The sequence below is a fragment of the Scylla paramamosain genome, chromosome 16, assembly GCF_035594125.1.
Source record: "Scylla paramamosain isolate STU-SP2022 chromosome 16, ASM3559412v1, whole genome shotgun sequence".
Lineage (NCBI taxonomy): Eukaryota > Metazoa > Arthropoda > Malacostraca > Decapoda > Portunidae > Scylla > Scylla paramamosain.
The window spans coordinates 4,785,001-4,797,500 of NC_087166.1; the positions used below are offsets into that span (position 1 = coordinate 4,785,001).

Below are 12,500 nucleotides of genomic sequence, written 5' to 3' on the forward strand. Positions count from 1 at the left end.
TTTTCTCGTTTCTCTCTATCTTATTCCTTCCCATCCCATTGCTTCCTCTAGCGTCCATTGTAGTGATTCTATTGTTTTTATTGTGTTTTATTTTACTGTCATTATTGATATTTATTTTTCATCTGTATATTTATTTGATTGTGTTTATTGAACTATTTATGAGTTTATTTTTCAATCTCTTTATTCATTTATCTATTTTATTTCATTTTATCATCATCATCAGATTTCTTTATGTATGATGCTGAGAACATGCTTTTGGGACGGACATAGTAGAAACAGGAAGGGCGGAGTGACTGAACGGCTTGGTGTTGGTCCTATAGTCTTGCTGAGGCCGACAGTGTGGTCCAGTCTATAGATAAGCTATTCACTTGAGCCTTAGGGGGAGTGGCCGGTCGTGAGTGAAGATCAGGACTGGGAGACCTTGCTGCACGTGTCCTTATATAGTTTTTTTTTCTTCTTTCTTTTCCAACGAGAGGTGAAGGTTGGCCAAGAGTACAAAAAGTTGAATAAGTTTTTTTTTTTCAGTTTCCTCTCCCTCGCCAAAAAAAAAGAAAGAAAAAAAAAAAAGAAAGAAAGAATAGTTGCTTAAAAAAAAGTTTGGCATGAGTTGTTTATTTACTTTTTTCTTTTTTTTCTGCGATGTCTCAATGCTCATCTCTTGTAATAGTTCAGTTCCTACGGTGTCCAGATTCTTCTCTCCAGGTATAGTTTAAGTCACAGCAAGGGGGAATGCAGCAAGAGGCACAAGCTTTAATGTTGACCACTGAAATTGATAAAATTGTAATCGTCTCACTTGTTATATATACATTTTTTTGTCGCCTTTGATCTGCTAGTGCTGAGTTCTTCCTTTGTTTTCCTTTCGTTCTCAATTTTGTCTCTCCTGATTTTATTTTTTTAGTTTATTCGCTCCCTTCCATATTCGGTTACCCTTACTTCGTTCAAAATCAGCTCTGTACAATCAGGAACTTACCAGTAAAATGTGATTAGTTCCAACTCCCTAATGCAGAAATCGATGCTATCCTTTGCACATTACCTCAATTCTTTTTACAGCCACAAACACTGTAGCATCTTTCTCTCGAGTTTCATAAATGTGAGCCAGGCTATTTTATCCTCACATCTCTGCATATGAAACCAACATTTAAGTGTCTCGTATGGAAATGACACGTGCAATCCCGAGTTGTCCATACACTTGAAATACATTGCAATTCTTTTTACATTGACTTGATGAGCTTTTGTGTTTGGCCGTGACGTAAGCTTAGTTTTATTTATATTAACGGTGTTCCCTTTACAGTAAAACAAAAAGAAATCGTCAGTTGAGGCTATTGTATAAAGAAAACGGTTTCTTTGCAAGCGTAACCAGTTTGGAGGCCGTTATAAAGAGAGGAACAAGGAAATAAACAAATACGTTAACAAATAAATATTCCCCAGGGAGTCTGACGCAGTTTATACACTGGACGCCCACACGTCGACTTCCAAAAAAAAGAGAACTGGAAACACTAAGCAAATTTTCAAGAAGGAAGTCTAAGCATTATCTCGTAGGAACATAACTGACGTGCTGCCAAGAGTGAGTGACTTTTTATTTGCTGTATTCTTTATTTTATTAATTTGTTTATTGTACATGTAAAGTAAACTGACCGGGGAGAAAATGGATGAATAAATAAATGATAAATGAATGAATTAACAGATGGATTATGGAAACAGATAAGTAAAAATGTGAATATTGAATAAATAGATTAAGTAAGATAAATAATAACGAAAAATAGATAGAGCACGATGAATAATTACGAATAGATATATGAAATGAGATTAATTATAATAAATATGGATGAAGTAAGATGAACAATAACCAATAAACAGATGAAACACGAATAATAAACAAGAAAATGTCTAAATAAATAAAAAAATATATACATAAATAACAAAAAAAAACGAATAGATAAAATAATAATAAACCAGTGAATATCCAAATTAAAAAGAAAAAAAAACAATGTAACAAAAAATACAGAGAAAACTCCACCTTATCGTTACTCCCCAAAAGATAACCTAAACACCCCAGCGAAGGCCGATAAAGTACTAAATGTGTCCTAACTCTCCCCAACCAAGTTCAAGTCCCTGCAGGGTGGAAGACAGATTGGCAACACAGGAGACTTCGCACGATAACTCTGCACTCAACAACTTCCTTACTACTGACTGACTGACGTTTCTCCATTAGTCGAGTGTAGGTCAATCTGTCAGAGAGAGAGAGAGAGAGAGAGAGAGAGAGAGAGAGAGAGAGAGAGAGAGAGAGAGAGAGAGAGAGAGAGAGAGAGAGAGACTGAATTTTTAATATTGTTTGAGCAATTTATTTGGCAAGCAACTTTTACCTATCTTTGGCCTATCACGACTCACTCATTTGCTAACTTTTCTGTTGGTGTTGGTCAGTCAGTCAGTCAGTCACTCAGCCAGTCAGCCGGTCACTCACTCAGTCAGTCACTCAGTAAGTCAGTCAGTCACTCAGTCAGTCAGCCAGTCAGTCACTCAGTCAGTCACTCACTCAATCAGTCAGTCAGTCAGTCAGTCAGTCAGTCAGTCAGTCAAGGCTTCGATAACAAAAATGAGAAGAAAATAAATCTAACAGTTTAGTGAATTTAGCAAGCAGTGTTGGCCAGAGAGAGGAGAGAGAGGAGAGAGGAGAGAGAGAGAGAGAGAGAGAGAGAGGAGAGAGAGAGAGAGAGAGAGAGAGAGAGTACAGGTAAGTAACAAGAAGGAACCAGTGTAGAGTGTAGGAAGAAGTAAGAGGAGGAGGAGGAGGAGGAGGAGGGGGGAAGAGGAAGATGGGGCACTGGGAAGGGAGAGGAGAGGAAGGGAGACGAGGAGGTTGATAGCATCGGGGCGGGGCATCAGGGAAGGTGTGATGACTCCTGCTATTTATTTATTTATCGAAGCCTGCCGCGGGGAACTCCAGCAGCGCGCCGCGGAGAGAGAGTGAATTATTAGGTCGCCATTCAGTTGTCTGTCCACGGAGGTGCTTGCTAGATTAATTGGTCCTAGTGTTTAATTCATTGCTCTCTCTCCTCTCTCTCTCTCTCTCTCTCTCTCTCTCTCTCACTCTCTCTCTCTCCTCTCTCTCTCTCCTCTCTCTCTCTCTCTCTCTCTCTCTCTGTCCGGCCAACAGTCCCTGGTAAATTCCTCTGTTCAAATTGTTGTTGCATTGAATAATTTCCTATTTCTTCTTCCTTCGTTTTACACGGGTTCCTGAGTTCCCCGGAACGTTCTCTCTCTCTCTCTCTCTCTCTCTCTCTCTCTCTCTCTCTCTCTCTCTCTCTCTCTCTCTCTCTCTCTCTCTCTCTCTCTCTCTCTCTCTCGTATATGAATATATCTTTTCCAAGCAAATTTCTCTTAATATAACAGCATTACTACTACTACTACTATTACTACTACTACTACTACTACTACTACTACTACCTTTTCCGTCTGTGGCTATATTAGGAAAGGTGTGTGGCGGCACGGAGGCGGGAAGGGGCGAAATGACTGGGGATGGCAGGGGGCTAGGCTGGGGGATGGGGAGAGAAAGATGGGAAGGGGAGGGAGGAGGAGGAGGACACACACACACACACACACACACACACACACACACACACACACACACACACACGACACGAGCTGCATTGGTGTGATTAACTCGTTTTAGTCCATGTCTTAATAACTCTGGCTGGGTACGAAGAGAGGAGGAGTTCATTAACTAGCCCAACAAAAATTTAACCTCAGACAAATGATGACTAGAAATCCCGTAAGAACCAAGCTTCGTATCCTTAAACGCACTGATCTCCCACAAGGAATATTTTCAAAGACCGGGTAGATGATTGGTTATGTTTAAGCTTATGGATATTTTCCCTATCACTAATGCGGAATCCTTGTTAAACTATTAATGTCATCTTGGAGGCACCCTCGAAGATCGGAATACAAAGAACCAGTTAAGAATAGTTGAGATGAGACACTGAAGCGTATAGGAATATGAGGTGAAGTGATATTAGTTACACTGGCAAAGAAGTGAAGCACACACACACACACACACACACACACACACACACACACACACACCGGCGGGTTAGGAGTAACTTCTCCCTGCCAGGCAGGGTTGGAGTTGGCTAGCGCGAGTAAAACAAGCTCTCCAATAATCAGAGAGCCAAAAAACGTGTTCCACCAATCACAGAGCCGAAAAGAAGTGCATTGAAAAATTTCGAAAAATGTTCCTCACTTCATATTAAATATTACCAGTGCCGATCTTCATCAGAACGTGTACGGAGTATAACAGACAAAACATGAAGGGAACTCTTGAAATTCTTCGCGTGGCAGTGTTCAACAGGGAGGATGCCCGGCCTCCTACCAGACTGGCAGTCTCGTACACTGGCTGATGGCGCCTCCCAATGCTTCAGGTGCCCTTGGCACTGGAGTAGTACTATACGGCAAACAATGGGGAATATCAGGCAGGTCAAACCAGGGAAGTCTACTATCGATCAGCTGCTCACTATTAGGCAGCTGACCGAGAAATACTGGGAATTTAACAAGGACTCGTGGCACTTGTTTGTGGACTCTCGCATGACTTTCGTATGGCAGCATACACAGGGAGTTGTTATGAAAGATTATGAAAACAATGCGAATCGAGACAACTTATCAATATTAAATCACGTTCTCGTTAAGTATAATTAAAGAAATTTCTTTTTTTTTTTTTTGGCCAAGGGCTTATGCCCTCCTTCAAAATTACTAACGTCACCTTAGGGGGGTGCTCCCCCCAGGTTAAGAGCCACTGGTCTAATATGTACTTGATATTGGACCATATTCTGAAACACTTCTGCGCCGCACCTCCACTACTTTCAAAAGACTCTAGTTAAAGCTACACGTTTTTTTAAGAGTATTTTTACCTTTTTACATCATTAAAAGGAGGAACGCACTTGAGAAATCAGTTCATCCTCCCTGTGGTGAGAGCGAAGCGTTTCTGAATAGAAGCCATTGTCTTACGTTTACCTGGTCACAGAATCTTATGCCTCCAGGCTTCCCATCCTGTCAGGTGAGAGTCAAGGTGTGTCTTTGGGCTCCAGGATTGTCTTGAGGAATTTCCTGGTTTGTTTCCCTACGCCTCGTCCCCCGGGCAAGGCAGAGCTGGGCGTGCAGTTCAATCATGGATCAGGAGTGTCGCTTTTGTAACGGGTCTCTCATGCTTCCTTTCCTTCGTCTGGGTAATTCTGCTGTCATTTTCTTTTTTCTCGTACCTTCAAAAACTGATACACTGGGAGTACAAAGTGGTCATTGTAGCCTCACTAAGCCCCCCCTGGAATAGTGAAAGTTTGTAACTGACAGAAAATGGAAGAAGGAACGGGTAGCCTTCTGTAAATTGTTTTGGAAGAAATTTTTAATGGTTATAATAATTATTGTGTGTGTTTACAAAAGACGTTTTTCTACTTTTATGTCTCCACGTAGAAGTGTGAATATCCTCGTGGCTTTCCTTAATTTCTCCAATAGGCCTTGAAATTATATTAAAAAGGTAAATTTTTCTTTTTATGTTTTCACTTTCTTTTAGTGTTCACACAGTCATCAGCAAGAAAGTGTGAATTGTTTCAGCGCACCATGATGGGTAAAATCATTGTTTCATTTGATACAGTTACTGAACTGAGATTGATCGCTGATAAAGTAGTGCTTATCTCCAGACCTACACCCAACTAGCTGGCGTTCGTACGCTTATGCTACGTGAAGGAAGGCAGACAAACCAGACTCACATGAATATGTAGTAGGGAGTGAGTGACAAGAGGACCCAAGGTATGATCTGATTAGATTTTGGATACAAGTGATTCACTGAACAGCAATATAATTACTGAGAACAAGGAATTCGTCATTAATATGATCAAAGATGCCAGCAATATACTGGATATAACAGAAAAGTTCATTTTTCTTCTTCTTTCTAAAAGGTAACAAAAAAAAACGGTTAGATTAGATTTAGGTTTTATATATATATATATATATATATATATATATATATATATATATATATATATATATATATATATATATATATATATATATATATATATATATATATATATATATATATATATATATATATATATATATATATATATATATATATATATATACACTAGAAAAATTACTATAGCGGAATATATGGGACACTTTCGTATTAGTATTTACAGAACTGCATTTTACATTTACAGGAGCCGTTTTCCATTTCTTGTCTTCTTTTCCGTCCTTGACTTTTGTTTTCTTCTTATTTTCACGTCTTGATGCGGTGATATCTGCCACTCGCTTGTTCTTTTGCTCCACCTGCTTATTGATCCTCATTTGGCTTGAAAAAACATCTCCCCAGTGAGGCTTGGTAATACCCAGGTCTTGGCGTGTCCATCATAGTAATGTTCCAACACAACCTGTCTCGCCGCGCTGCCCTGCCCTTCCACCACCGCCCAGGGGTCAACCAGACTCCTCCTTCAGGAGCCCACATTTCCTGTTTGCATCGGGGCACTCCGTAGCAGTATGAACGTTCACTCATGACTATCGAAAAAAAAAAAAAAAATCTAACATTTCGTAGAAAGTGGGCGCGGCTCATTCTGTCAACTATGAGGCCTACAGACCCACGCATCAGGGGCGTATTCCTCTCATCTGGCTCTTCCTGTTTCATACCTTGTTGTTTTTGTCGTTGTGATCGTCATCATCATCATCATCATCATCATCATCATCATCATCATCATCTTATGTATTATCACACATAATCTGTAGAGTGATATAAGATTTATATTTTCAGTAATTCATTAATAATTTACGTTTCAGTTCATTTGTCTATTTTTCCTGGAATCACTCGTAGTACAGTCACAGGCTTTTATTTCTGACATTTCCAAAGAAGTATGTGCTTCTGGAAATCTATATGAACCTTCAAGCCTCGCCTGAGAGACGCTTTAACCGTTTTTCTCGTAAGAGTCACTGGCAGGGTGTCGCTGAGGGAAATTAGAGAGCATTATATAATCCTCCTTAGTGTCGCCTTTACCACCGCGCCATCATTAGTGTTGGCACCTGAGCCTCGCCCGGTGATTTGCGAGACTTACACCGATAATTAGATACCCATTCGTCTTTTATATTGAATATCCTCACGCTCGAAATTGAATATCACCACGTTAGTATCATGATAACAATGATGATGAGAATGGCAGAACTGGTTATGATAATTCACACTCCTTATCCTTCTCCACATCAATGGTTCTTGACATAGATTATTCGAGAGAGGGACGTAATCTAGATTCATCTGCCTCCTACGTTAAGGATGGATGGTCAGGACACCTTCTAAAGAGGCTCAAGTCAAAGGCTCTTCTTTACTCTCAGCTCCCATCCCTTAGCTGGCTGTCTCCAAGCTCCCACAATGCGCCGTAATTTTTGCTCTTCTTATCTCTTCAATATACATTCCAATGGTAAATGTTCACCTGGTCTTTGTAATTGCAGGTTTGCCCTTCCCTTCCCTTCTCCCTTGATTCTTTTTTTTTTCTTTTTTTCTTTCTTTTTTTTGTCATTTTCATCTTGCTTCTGCAAAAAATCAACCAGTATCTTGATCCTATTCTAATACACAGCCTTCTGCCTTCTTTCTTATTCTGCCCATCTAATTTAGGAAAAAAAAAAAAAAAACAGCTAGTATCTTCACTGCCTCATCCCGTTCAATGGCAAACGCCAGAAAAAAAAAAAAAAGCTGCCATGGGTGTTTGCCCTCGTGCATCTTGCTTGTAAACTCCCTCTAAATCTACAGACACAAAGAAGTGACTGACTTGCCCTTATGAAACTCTTGTAGTCTTAACTGTTTTGATAGTAGCGGTCCCTTCTCTCTCTCTCTCTCTCTCTCTCTCTCTCTCTCTCTCTCTCTCTCTCTCTCTCTCTCTCTCTCTCTCTCTCTCTCTCTCTCTCTCTCTCTCTCTCTGTGAAGTAAGGTTCTTGGTCAGTCACCCTTTCATTATGTGTGTGTGTGTGTGTGTGTGTGTGTGTGTGTGTAAGAGTAACATGATTGAGAGCTACCTGATTGGCCTCCTTGTCTATATAATTAATATGTATACTTTGTCATGCAGGCATTGCCCCCTCCAGTACATTGCTCTCCATTATTAGGGTAGTGGTTGGCCATAATGTTATCAGGAGAACCTCCCCGAGTCTTCCTCCTCCGGTTCCACCCGAAGAAGAAAAGTTGATGTTCAAGCATAAGTAAGTTTTGATGTTTCTTTTTTTTTTTTTTCCGCGAAGTTTGATACATGCGTTTTGCCTTGGTAATTATTTTCTTTAGCTCTAGCCTGAAATTTATAAAAGGTATGCAGAGGGTAACATATCAGATTATATTTTTCTACTTTCATTTATTTGTTTATTTATTTTGTTTGTTTGTTCGTTTGATTTTTGTTGACTTGTTTATTTATTAATTAAATTACTTACCTATTTAGTTAGTTTGTTCATTAGTTCATTAGTTAGATGGTTAGTTTGTTAGCTAGTTAATTAGTCTGTTAATTTAGTTTAGTTAGTCAGTCAGTCAGTCAGTCAGTCAGTCAGTCAGTCAGTCATTCAGTCAGTCATTCAGTCAGTCAGTCAGTCAGTCAGTCAGTCATTCAGTCAGTCAGTCAGTCAGTCAGTCAGTCATTCAGTCAGTCAGTCAGTCAGTCAGTTAATTAGTCAGTTAATTAGTTAGTTACATAGTTGTCATACCATATGGACAACGTAACCAGTGCATGTACGAGCAGTGATAAATTTTAGGTGTTATCTTTCTAAGGGTCGTGTTGCTTAACCTTCGATGCTCCTGTTGACTCAAGTTGCAATCAGTTCAGGATTAATAGGTGACCAGTAGGTGATTATAACCATTCGCTGATATGTAAATATTCTGTGTTTATGCAGCACCGTGTCCTCTGATAACTGTAGTGCTGAGGGTCGAATTTGAACCCCATATTACATCATTAGCTTCATGTATAGTTCTGTGGTATTCTCCATGTTATATTTTAGCCTTACTCGCCAATTACGTGTTGAATTATAGTGATATATGAATCTGCCACAGCTGGAGTTAAAAATACTGGTATTAAGAACCTTTATCCGGGCTAACATGCACCGCCAAACCCCGTCATTGACTTAATTCTTCGCTGTAGTGCCTTTGCTGATGTACTCATGCATTTAGACTAAGCACACAGCAATACTCTTAATAGAAAGTTCAATAATCAGTACAATTCTTTAGTTTTTTTGTTTTTTTTATACATATTTAACACACTGACTCAATACAAAAAACATATTATTTCGCGTAAGAGAGTGCATTTTTTTTTTTTTTTTATGAATCATCTTAAGTACAAGTCGCCACAGAAATAACAAACATTAGTCTCTCGTAAAGAAATGCCTGCGTGTCTTCAGTATGAGCAGCGCCTTTGTTTCCGCGGCGTGGATTCCATGGACACTGGCGAGGTGGTCCCTTGACACTGCACGCGCGAGAGAACACATTACCTTTTACGTTGAAAATTCGTACGATAGCGATCACAGTTCACAAGTCATGCAGTCAGGAGCAACAAATGGAAAGACCCTTTATATAGCGGCAAGGAAGCGCGTAAAAAGATCGTAGAACCTTGGTATTGTACGCACTATTTTCCTTGTATCCGATCCAAAAAAGCAAATTATACGTGTCATCTCATTTGTACAAGCCACGAACACAAAAGGAGGTCTTCATCATCCTGCCATTCCGACCTGCCTTAATATTAATGGTGATTATCTCTCCCCAAGAACCATTACTCTCCTTTAAAACTCTGACGGGAGCAAGGAGGGAAGTGCACAGCGGCGGCCACGACCCAATACATGTGAATAACCCTCCTTGACCTGTCCGCCTAAACTACCTCCGCGACCTTGCTCCCTCGCTCCTCCCTGCAGAGTACCTGGGCGAGAGATCCTATCAAATATATCGCCCAGGTGAGATACGAGAGGACAGTGCTGGAATAAAAGAATGAGGTAGGTACTTTGTCGCTGCCAACAGGAGTCCTTGATATATAGGACCATATTTTGAAACACTTCTCCACCCTCACCTCCATTATATACTTTCAAAATGGTCTAGTTGAAGTTGTACAGGTTTTTAAGGGTGTTTTTATGGTTCTAGTGACAGATTAACAAGATGTTCAAATTATTAGCAGGAGAAACACTCTTGAGAACCGGTCTAGTCATCACTGTGGCCTTTGAAAATAGTCGTGATAAAAGAGCAGAGCGTTTCCGGATACTGGCCATGTGAAGGTGATGCTGGAGAACAGAGGTAAGTATGCACTTCAGGTCACTGCCGTTAGTAGTTCTGCCCTTAACATGCTTCAACCAGGTGTGAAGTCTTCGAAAAATGACGTTCTCCTGGGCCGTGCAAGCCTTTAAAGGAAGCTCGATAAACCTGACCATGTTAGCTCTAGTAGCCGTTTACATTAGGGCTTGCGGTGTGATGGCGACTGCTGACCTGGCTAGTGTGTGTGTGGTGGTGACGCTATTTCCAGTCTTATCTCCCTTAAGAGTCACCTGTGATGTGTATATGCTTGTTTATGAACTCCATTAGTGTTGGCTAAGTTATATTAGTTACTACCAGTGGTCTCAACAGCTATTGTGGTGTTTTGTTTACTTGTGTACGGAGCGCATCAGGTGGTCTTGTTTGAGTGTAGGTTGCTGCACCGGGTGGATGACAAGGAAAGTGTGTGTGGGCGAGAGTGTTGGTTGGCCGGAATGTAGTACTCTTGATAGCGAAAGTACTTTGATAGCGAAAGGCTGCGACGTCTTCCCTGCCCCAGCGTGGGTCCCCTCCACCCTGCAACAAGCCTGACCACCTGGCTACCTGCACACTATCACCTCCGCCTAACATTCTTATCACTACTACTGCCTCCGTTACCGCACCTTTATCCTCATGCACACACACACACACACACACACATTCCTTTCTGCCGCGCTCTTCCATGTTCAACAACTGTTCGAGATCATGAAAGAAAATAATTGAGTTGTTCCACTTGTTAACTGGTGCTGCCTTGTGTTTCTTTCGCGTTCTCTGAAGATTTTCAAACCAGAGAAATATTCACTAAACACACCTTTCAGGAACGTGTTATCTTTATATCTTCGTACTCGTAGTGGAAGAAGCGAATTTCTTCTACAAAGACCACAACTTTTTTACAAGTCTTAATGGAGGCTTTCAAAATACAGGTTCTGGTAAACAGGAATGTAATAGAGGTTATAAATGTATAAAATGTAAGATATCGCTAATGGCAGTAATGATGGCTATTTGGACATGTTCCTCGGTCTGCCTGTGTTATCAGCCTCGGACTGATGTGTCTTTGACGAGGACGCAAGGTTATTGGTGCGCAACAAGCGTGTGGTCATGGGGGGCCTTGTGACCCGCGCACAGGCCAAGGCTGTGCTGCGGGAGTGAGAGGCAAGCCCTGGCACCTGCACTACTTTGATGCTGGAGGTGATGCCGTCATGATTTCCAATTACCCCACAACTTCCACACAACAAGGATGTCGCACTTACCTCACTCGCGTTGGTGTGCACGCGGCGCCGCCCCTTCAGCTCCGCCCCGCAGACCACCCGCGGCCCACGGCCAGGTTGTGGCACCTCCGTGTCACCTCAGCTGTGGATCATCACTAGCCACATGTAATGCGAGGGTGCGTTCTGAGTTTTAGGCTTTCTGTGTGGGCACAGTTTTGTCTGCATAGAGGGACTGATGAGCACCGTAATCACGACACACAACGTTCACTGGGAACAAGGCGGTTTGCTGCTGTCATAAGGAACTCTGGGCGCTGGTCCCACTCGACGTGTGGATGGCCCGTGCTCGGAGTGGCCCTCTGCTCACCTCCACTTCACAGAGTGGCTCACAAACTCCGCGCCAGACGCCGCACACTCCTACCAACACATCCACCGCCGCGTTTCCTCCGCCCTGACTTGTCAAGGTCTCCAACACACGGTCGGCGAAGTGTCAGCGCTATATGTAACGCCGTGAAGCGTTGTCGGATTTATCATAACACGTATCTTGCTTTTTCGCATGAACCGTCAAGATAGTGTGGACGTGGAATAAAAGTATCCCTGAGAGGGACTTGTGGCAGCAGTGGGCGCCGCGGCTGAACCCCCTCCTACAGCCCTGCCCACGCCAGTAACGGGAAGCCTCTTCGGGTTAGCGCACATGTACCCACTCCTGGCCTGGGAAGGGGTAATTCACATCGTCTTAACCCCAGTCTTGGCTCATTCCAGCGCCTCAATATGGTCCGGCCATTTAACGAATCTTTGCAGCAAGTGCGTTGAAGTGGGATGTTAGGGAGCTGATGTTACTGGGAGCATGACTCATGGTGATTGGTCGCCTCCGTGACACAGTAATCGGTAGGGCATCATGAAATTACCACTTGTCCATTATAGCAGGTAAGCCAGTGGTGGTCCTGCCTTAGTCGCGCACCTCTGTACCCCCACCCCTCCTTTGCTCCTCTTCCCACGGCGCTCGCCCCTCCCTGCCCCGCCCA

General features: G+C 42.0%; 1 protein-coding gene across 2 annotated transcripts in view; it reads right to left on the reverse strand.

The window, feature by feature from the left end:
* The window catches only part of LOC135107910 (uncharacterized), a 70,004-nt gene extending 58,158 nt beyond the window's left edge, over window positions 1-11,846 (reverse strand). The window contains exon 1 of one of the 2 annotated variants that reach the window (XM_064018289.1): window positions 11,521-11,846. The gene's annotated coding sequence lies outside the window, so the exon portion shown is untranslated. The remainder of the gene's footprint in view (window positions 1-11,520) is intronic. The other variant, XM_064018286.1, reaches the window with a different exon arrangement.
* Window positions 11,847-12,500: the final 654 nt, after the last annotated feature.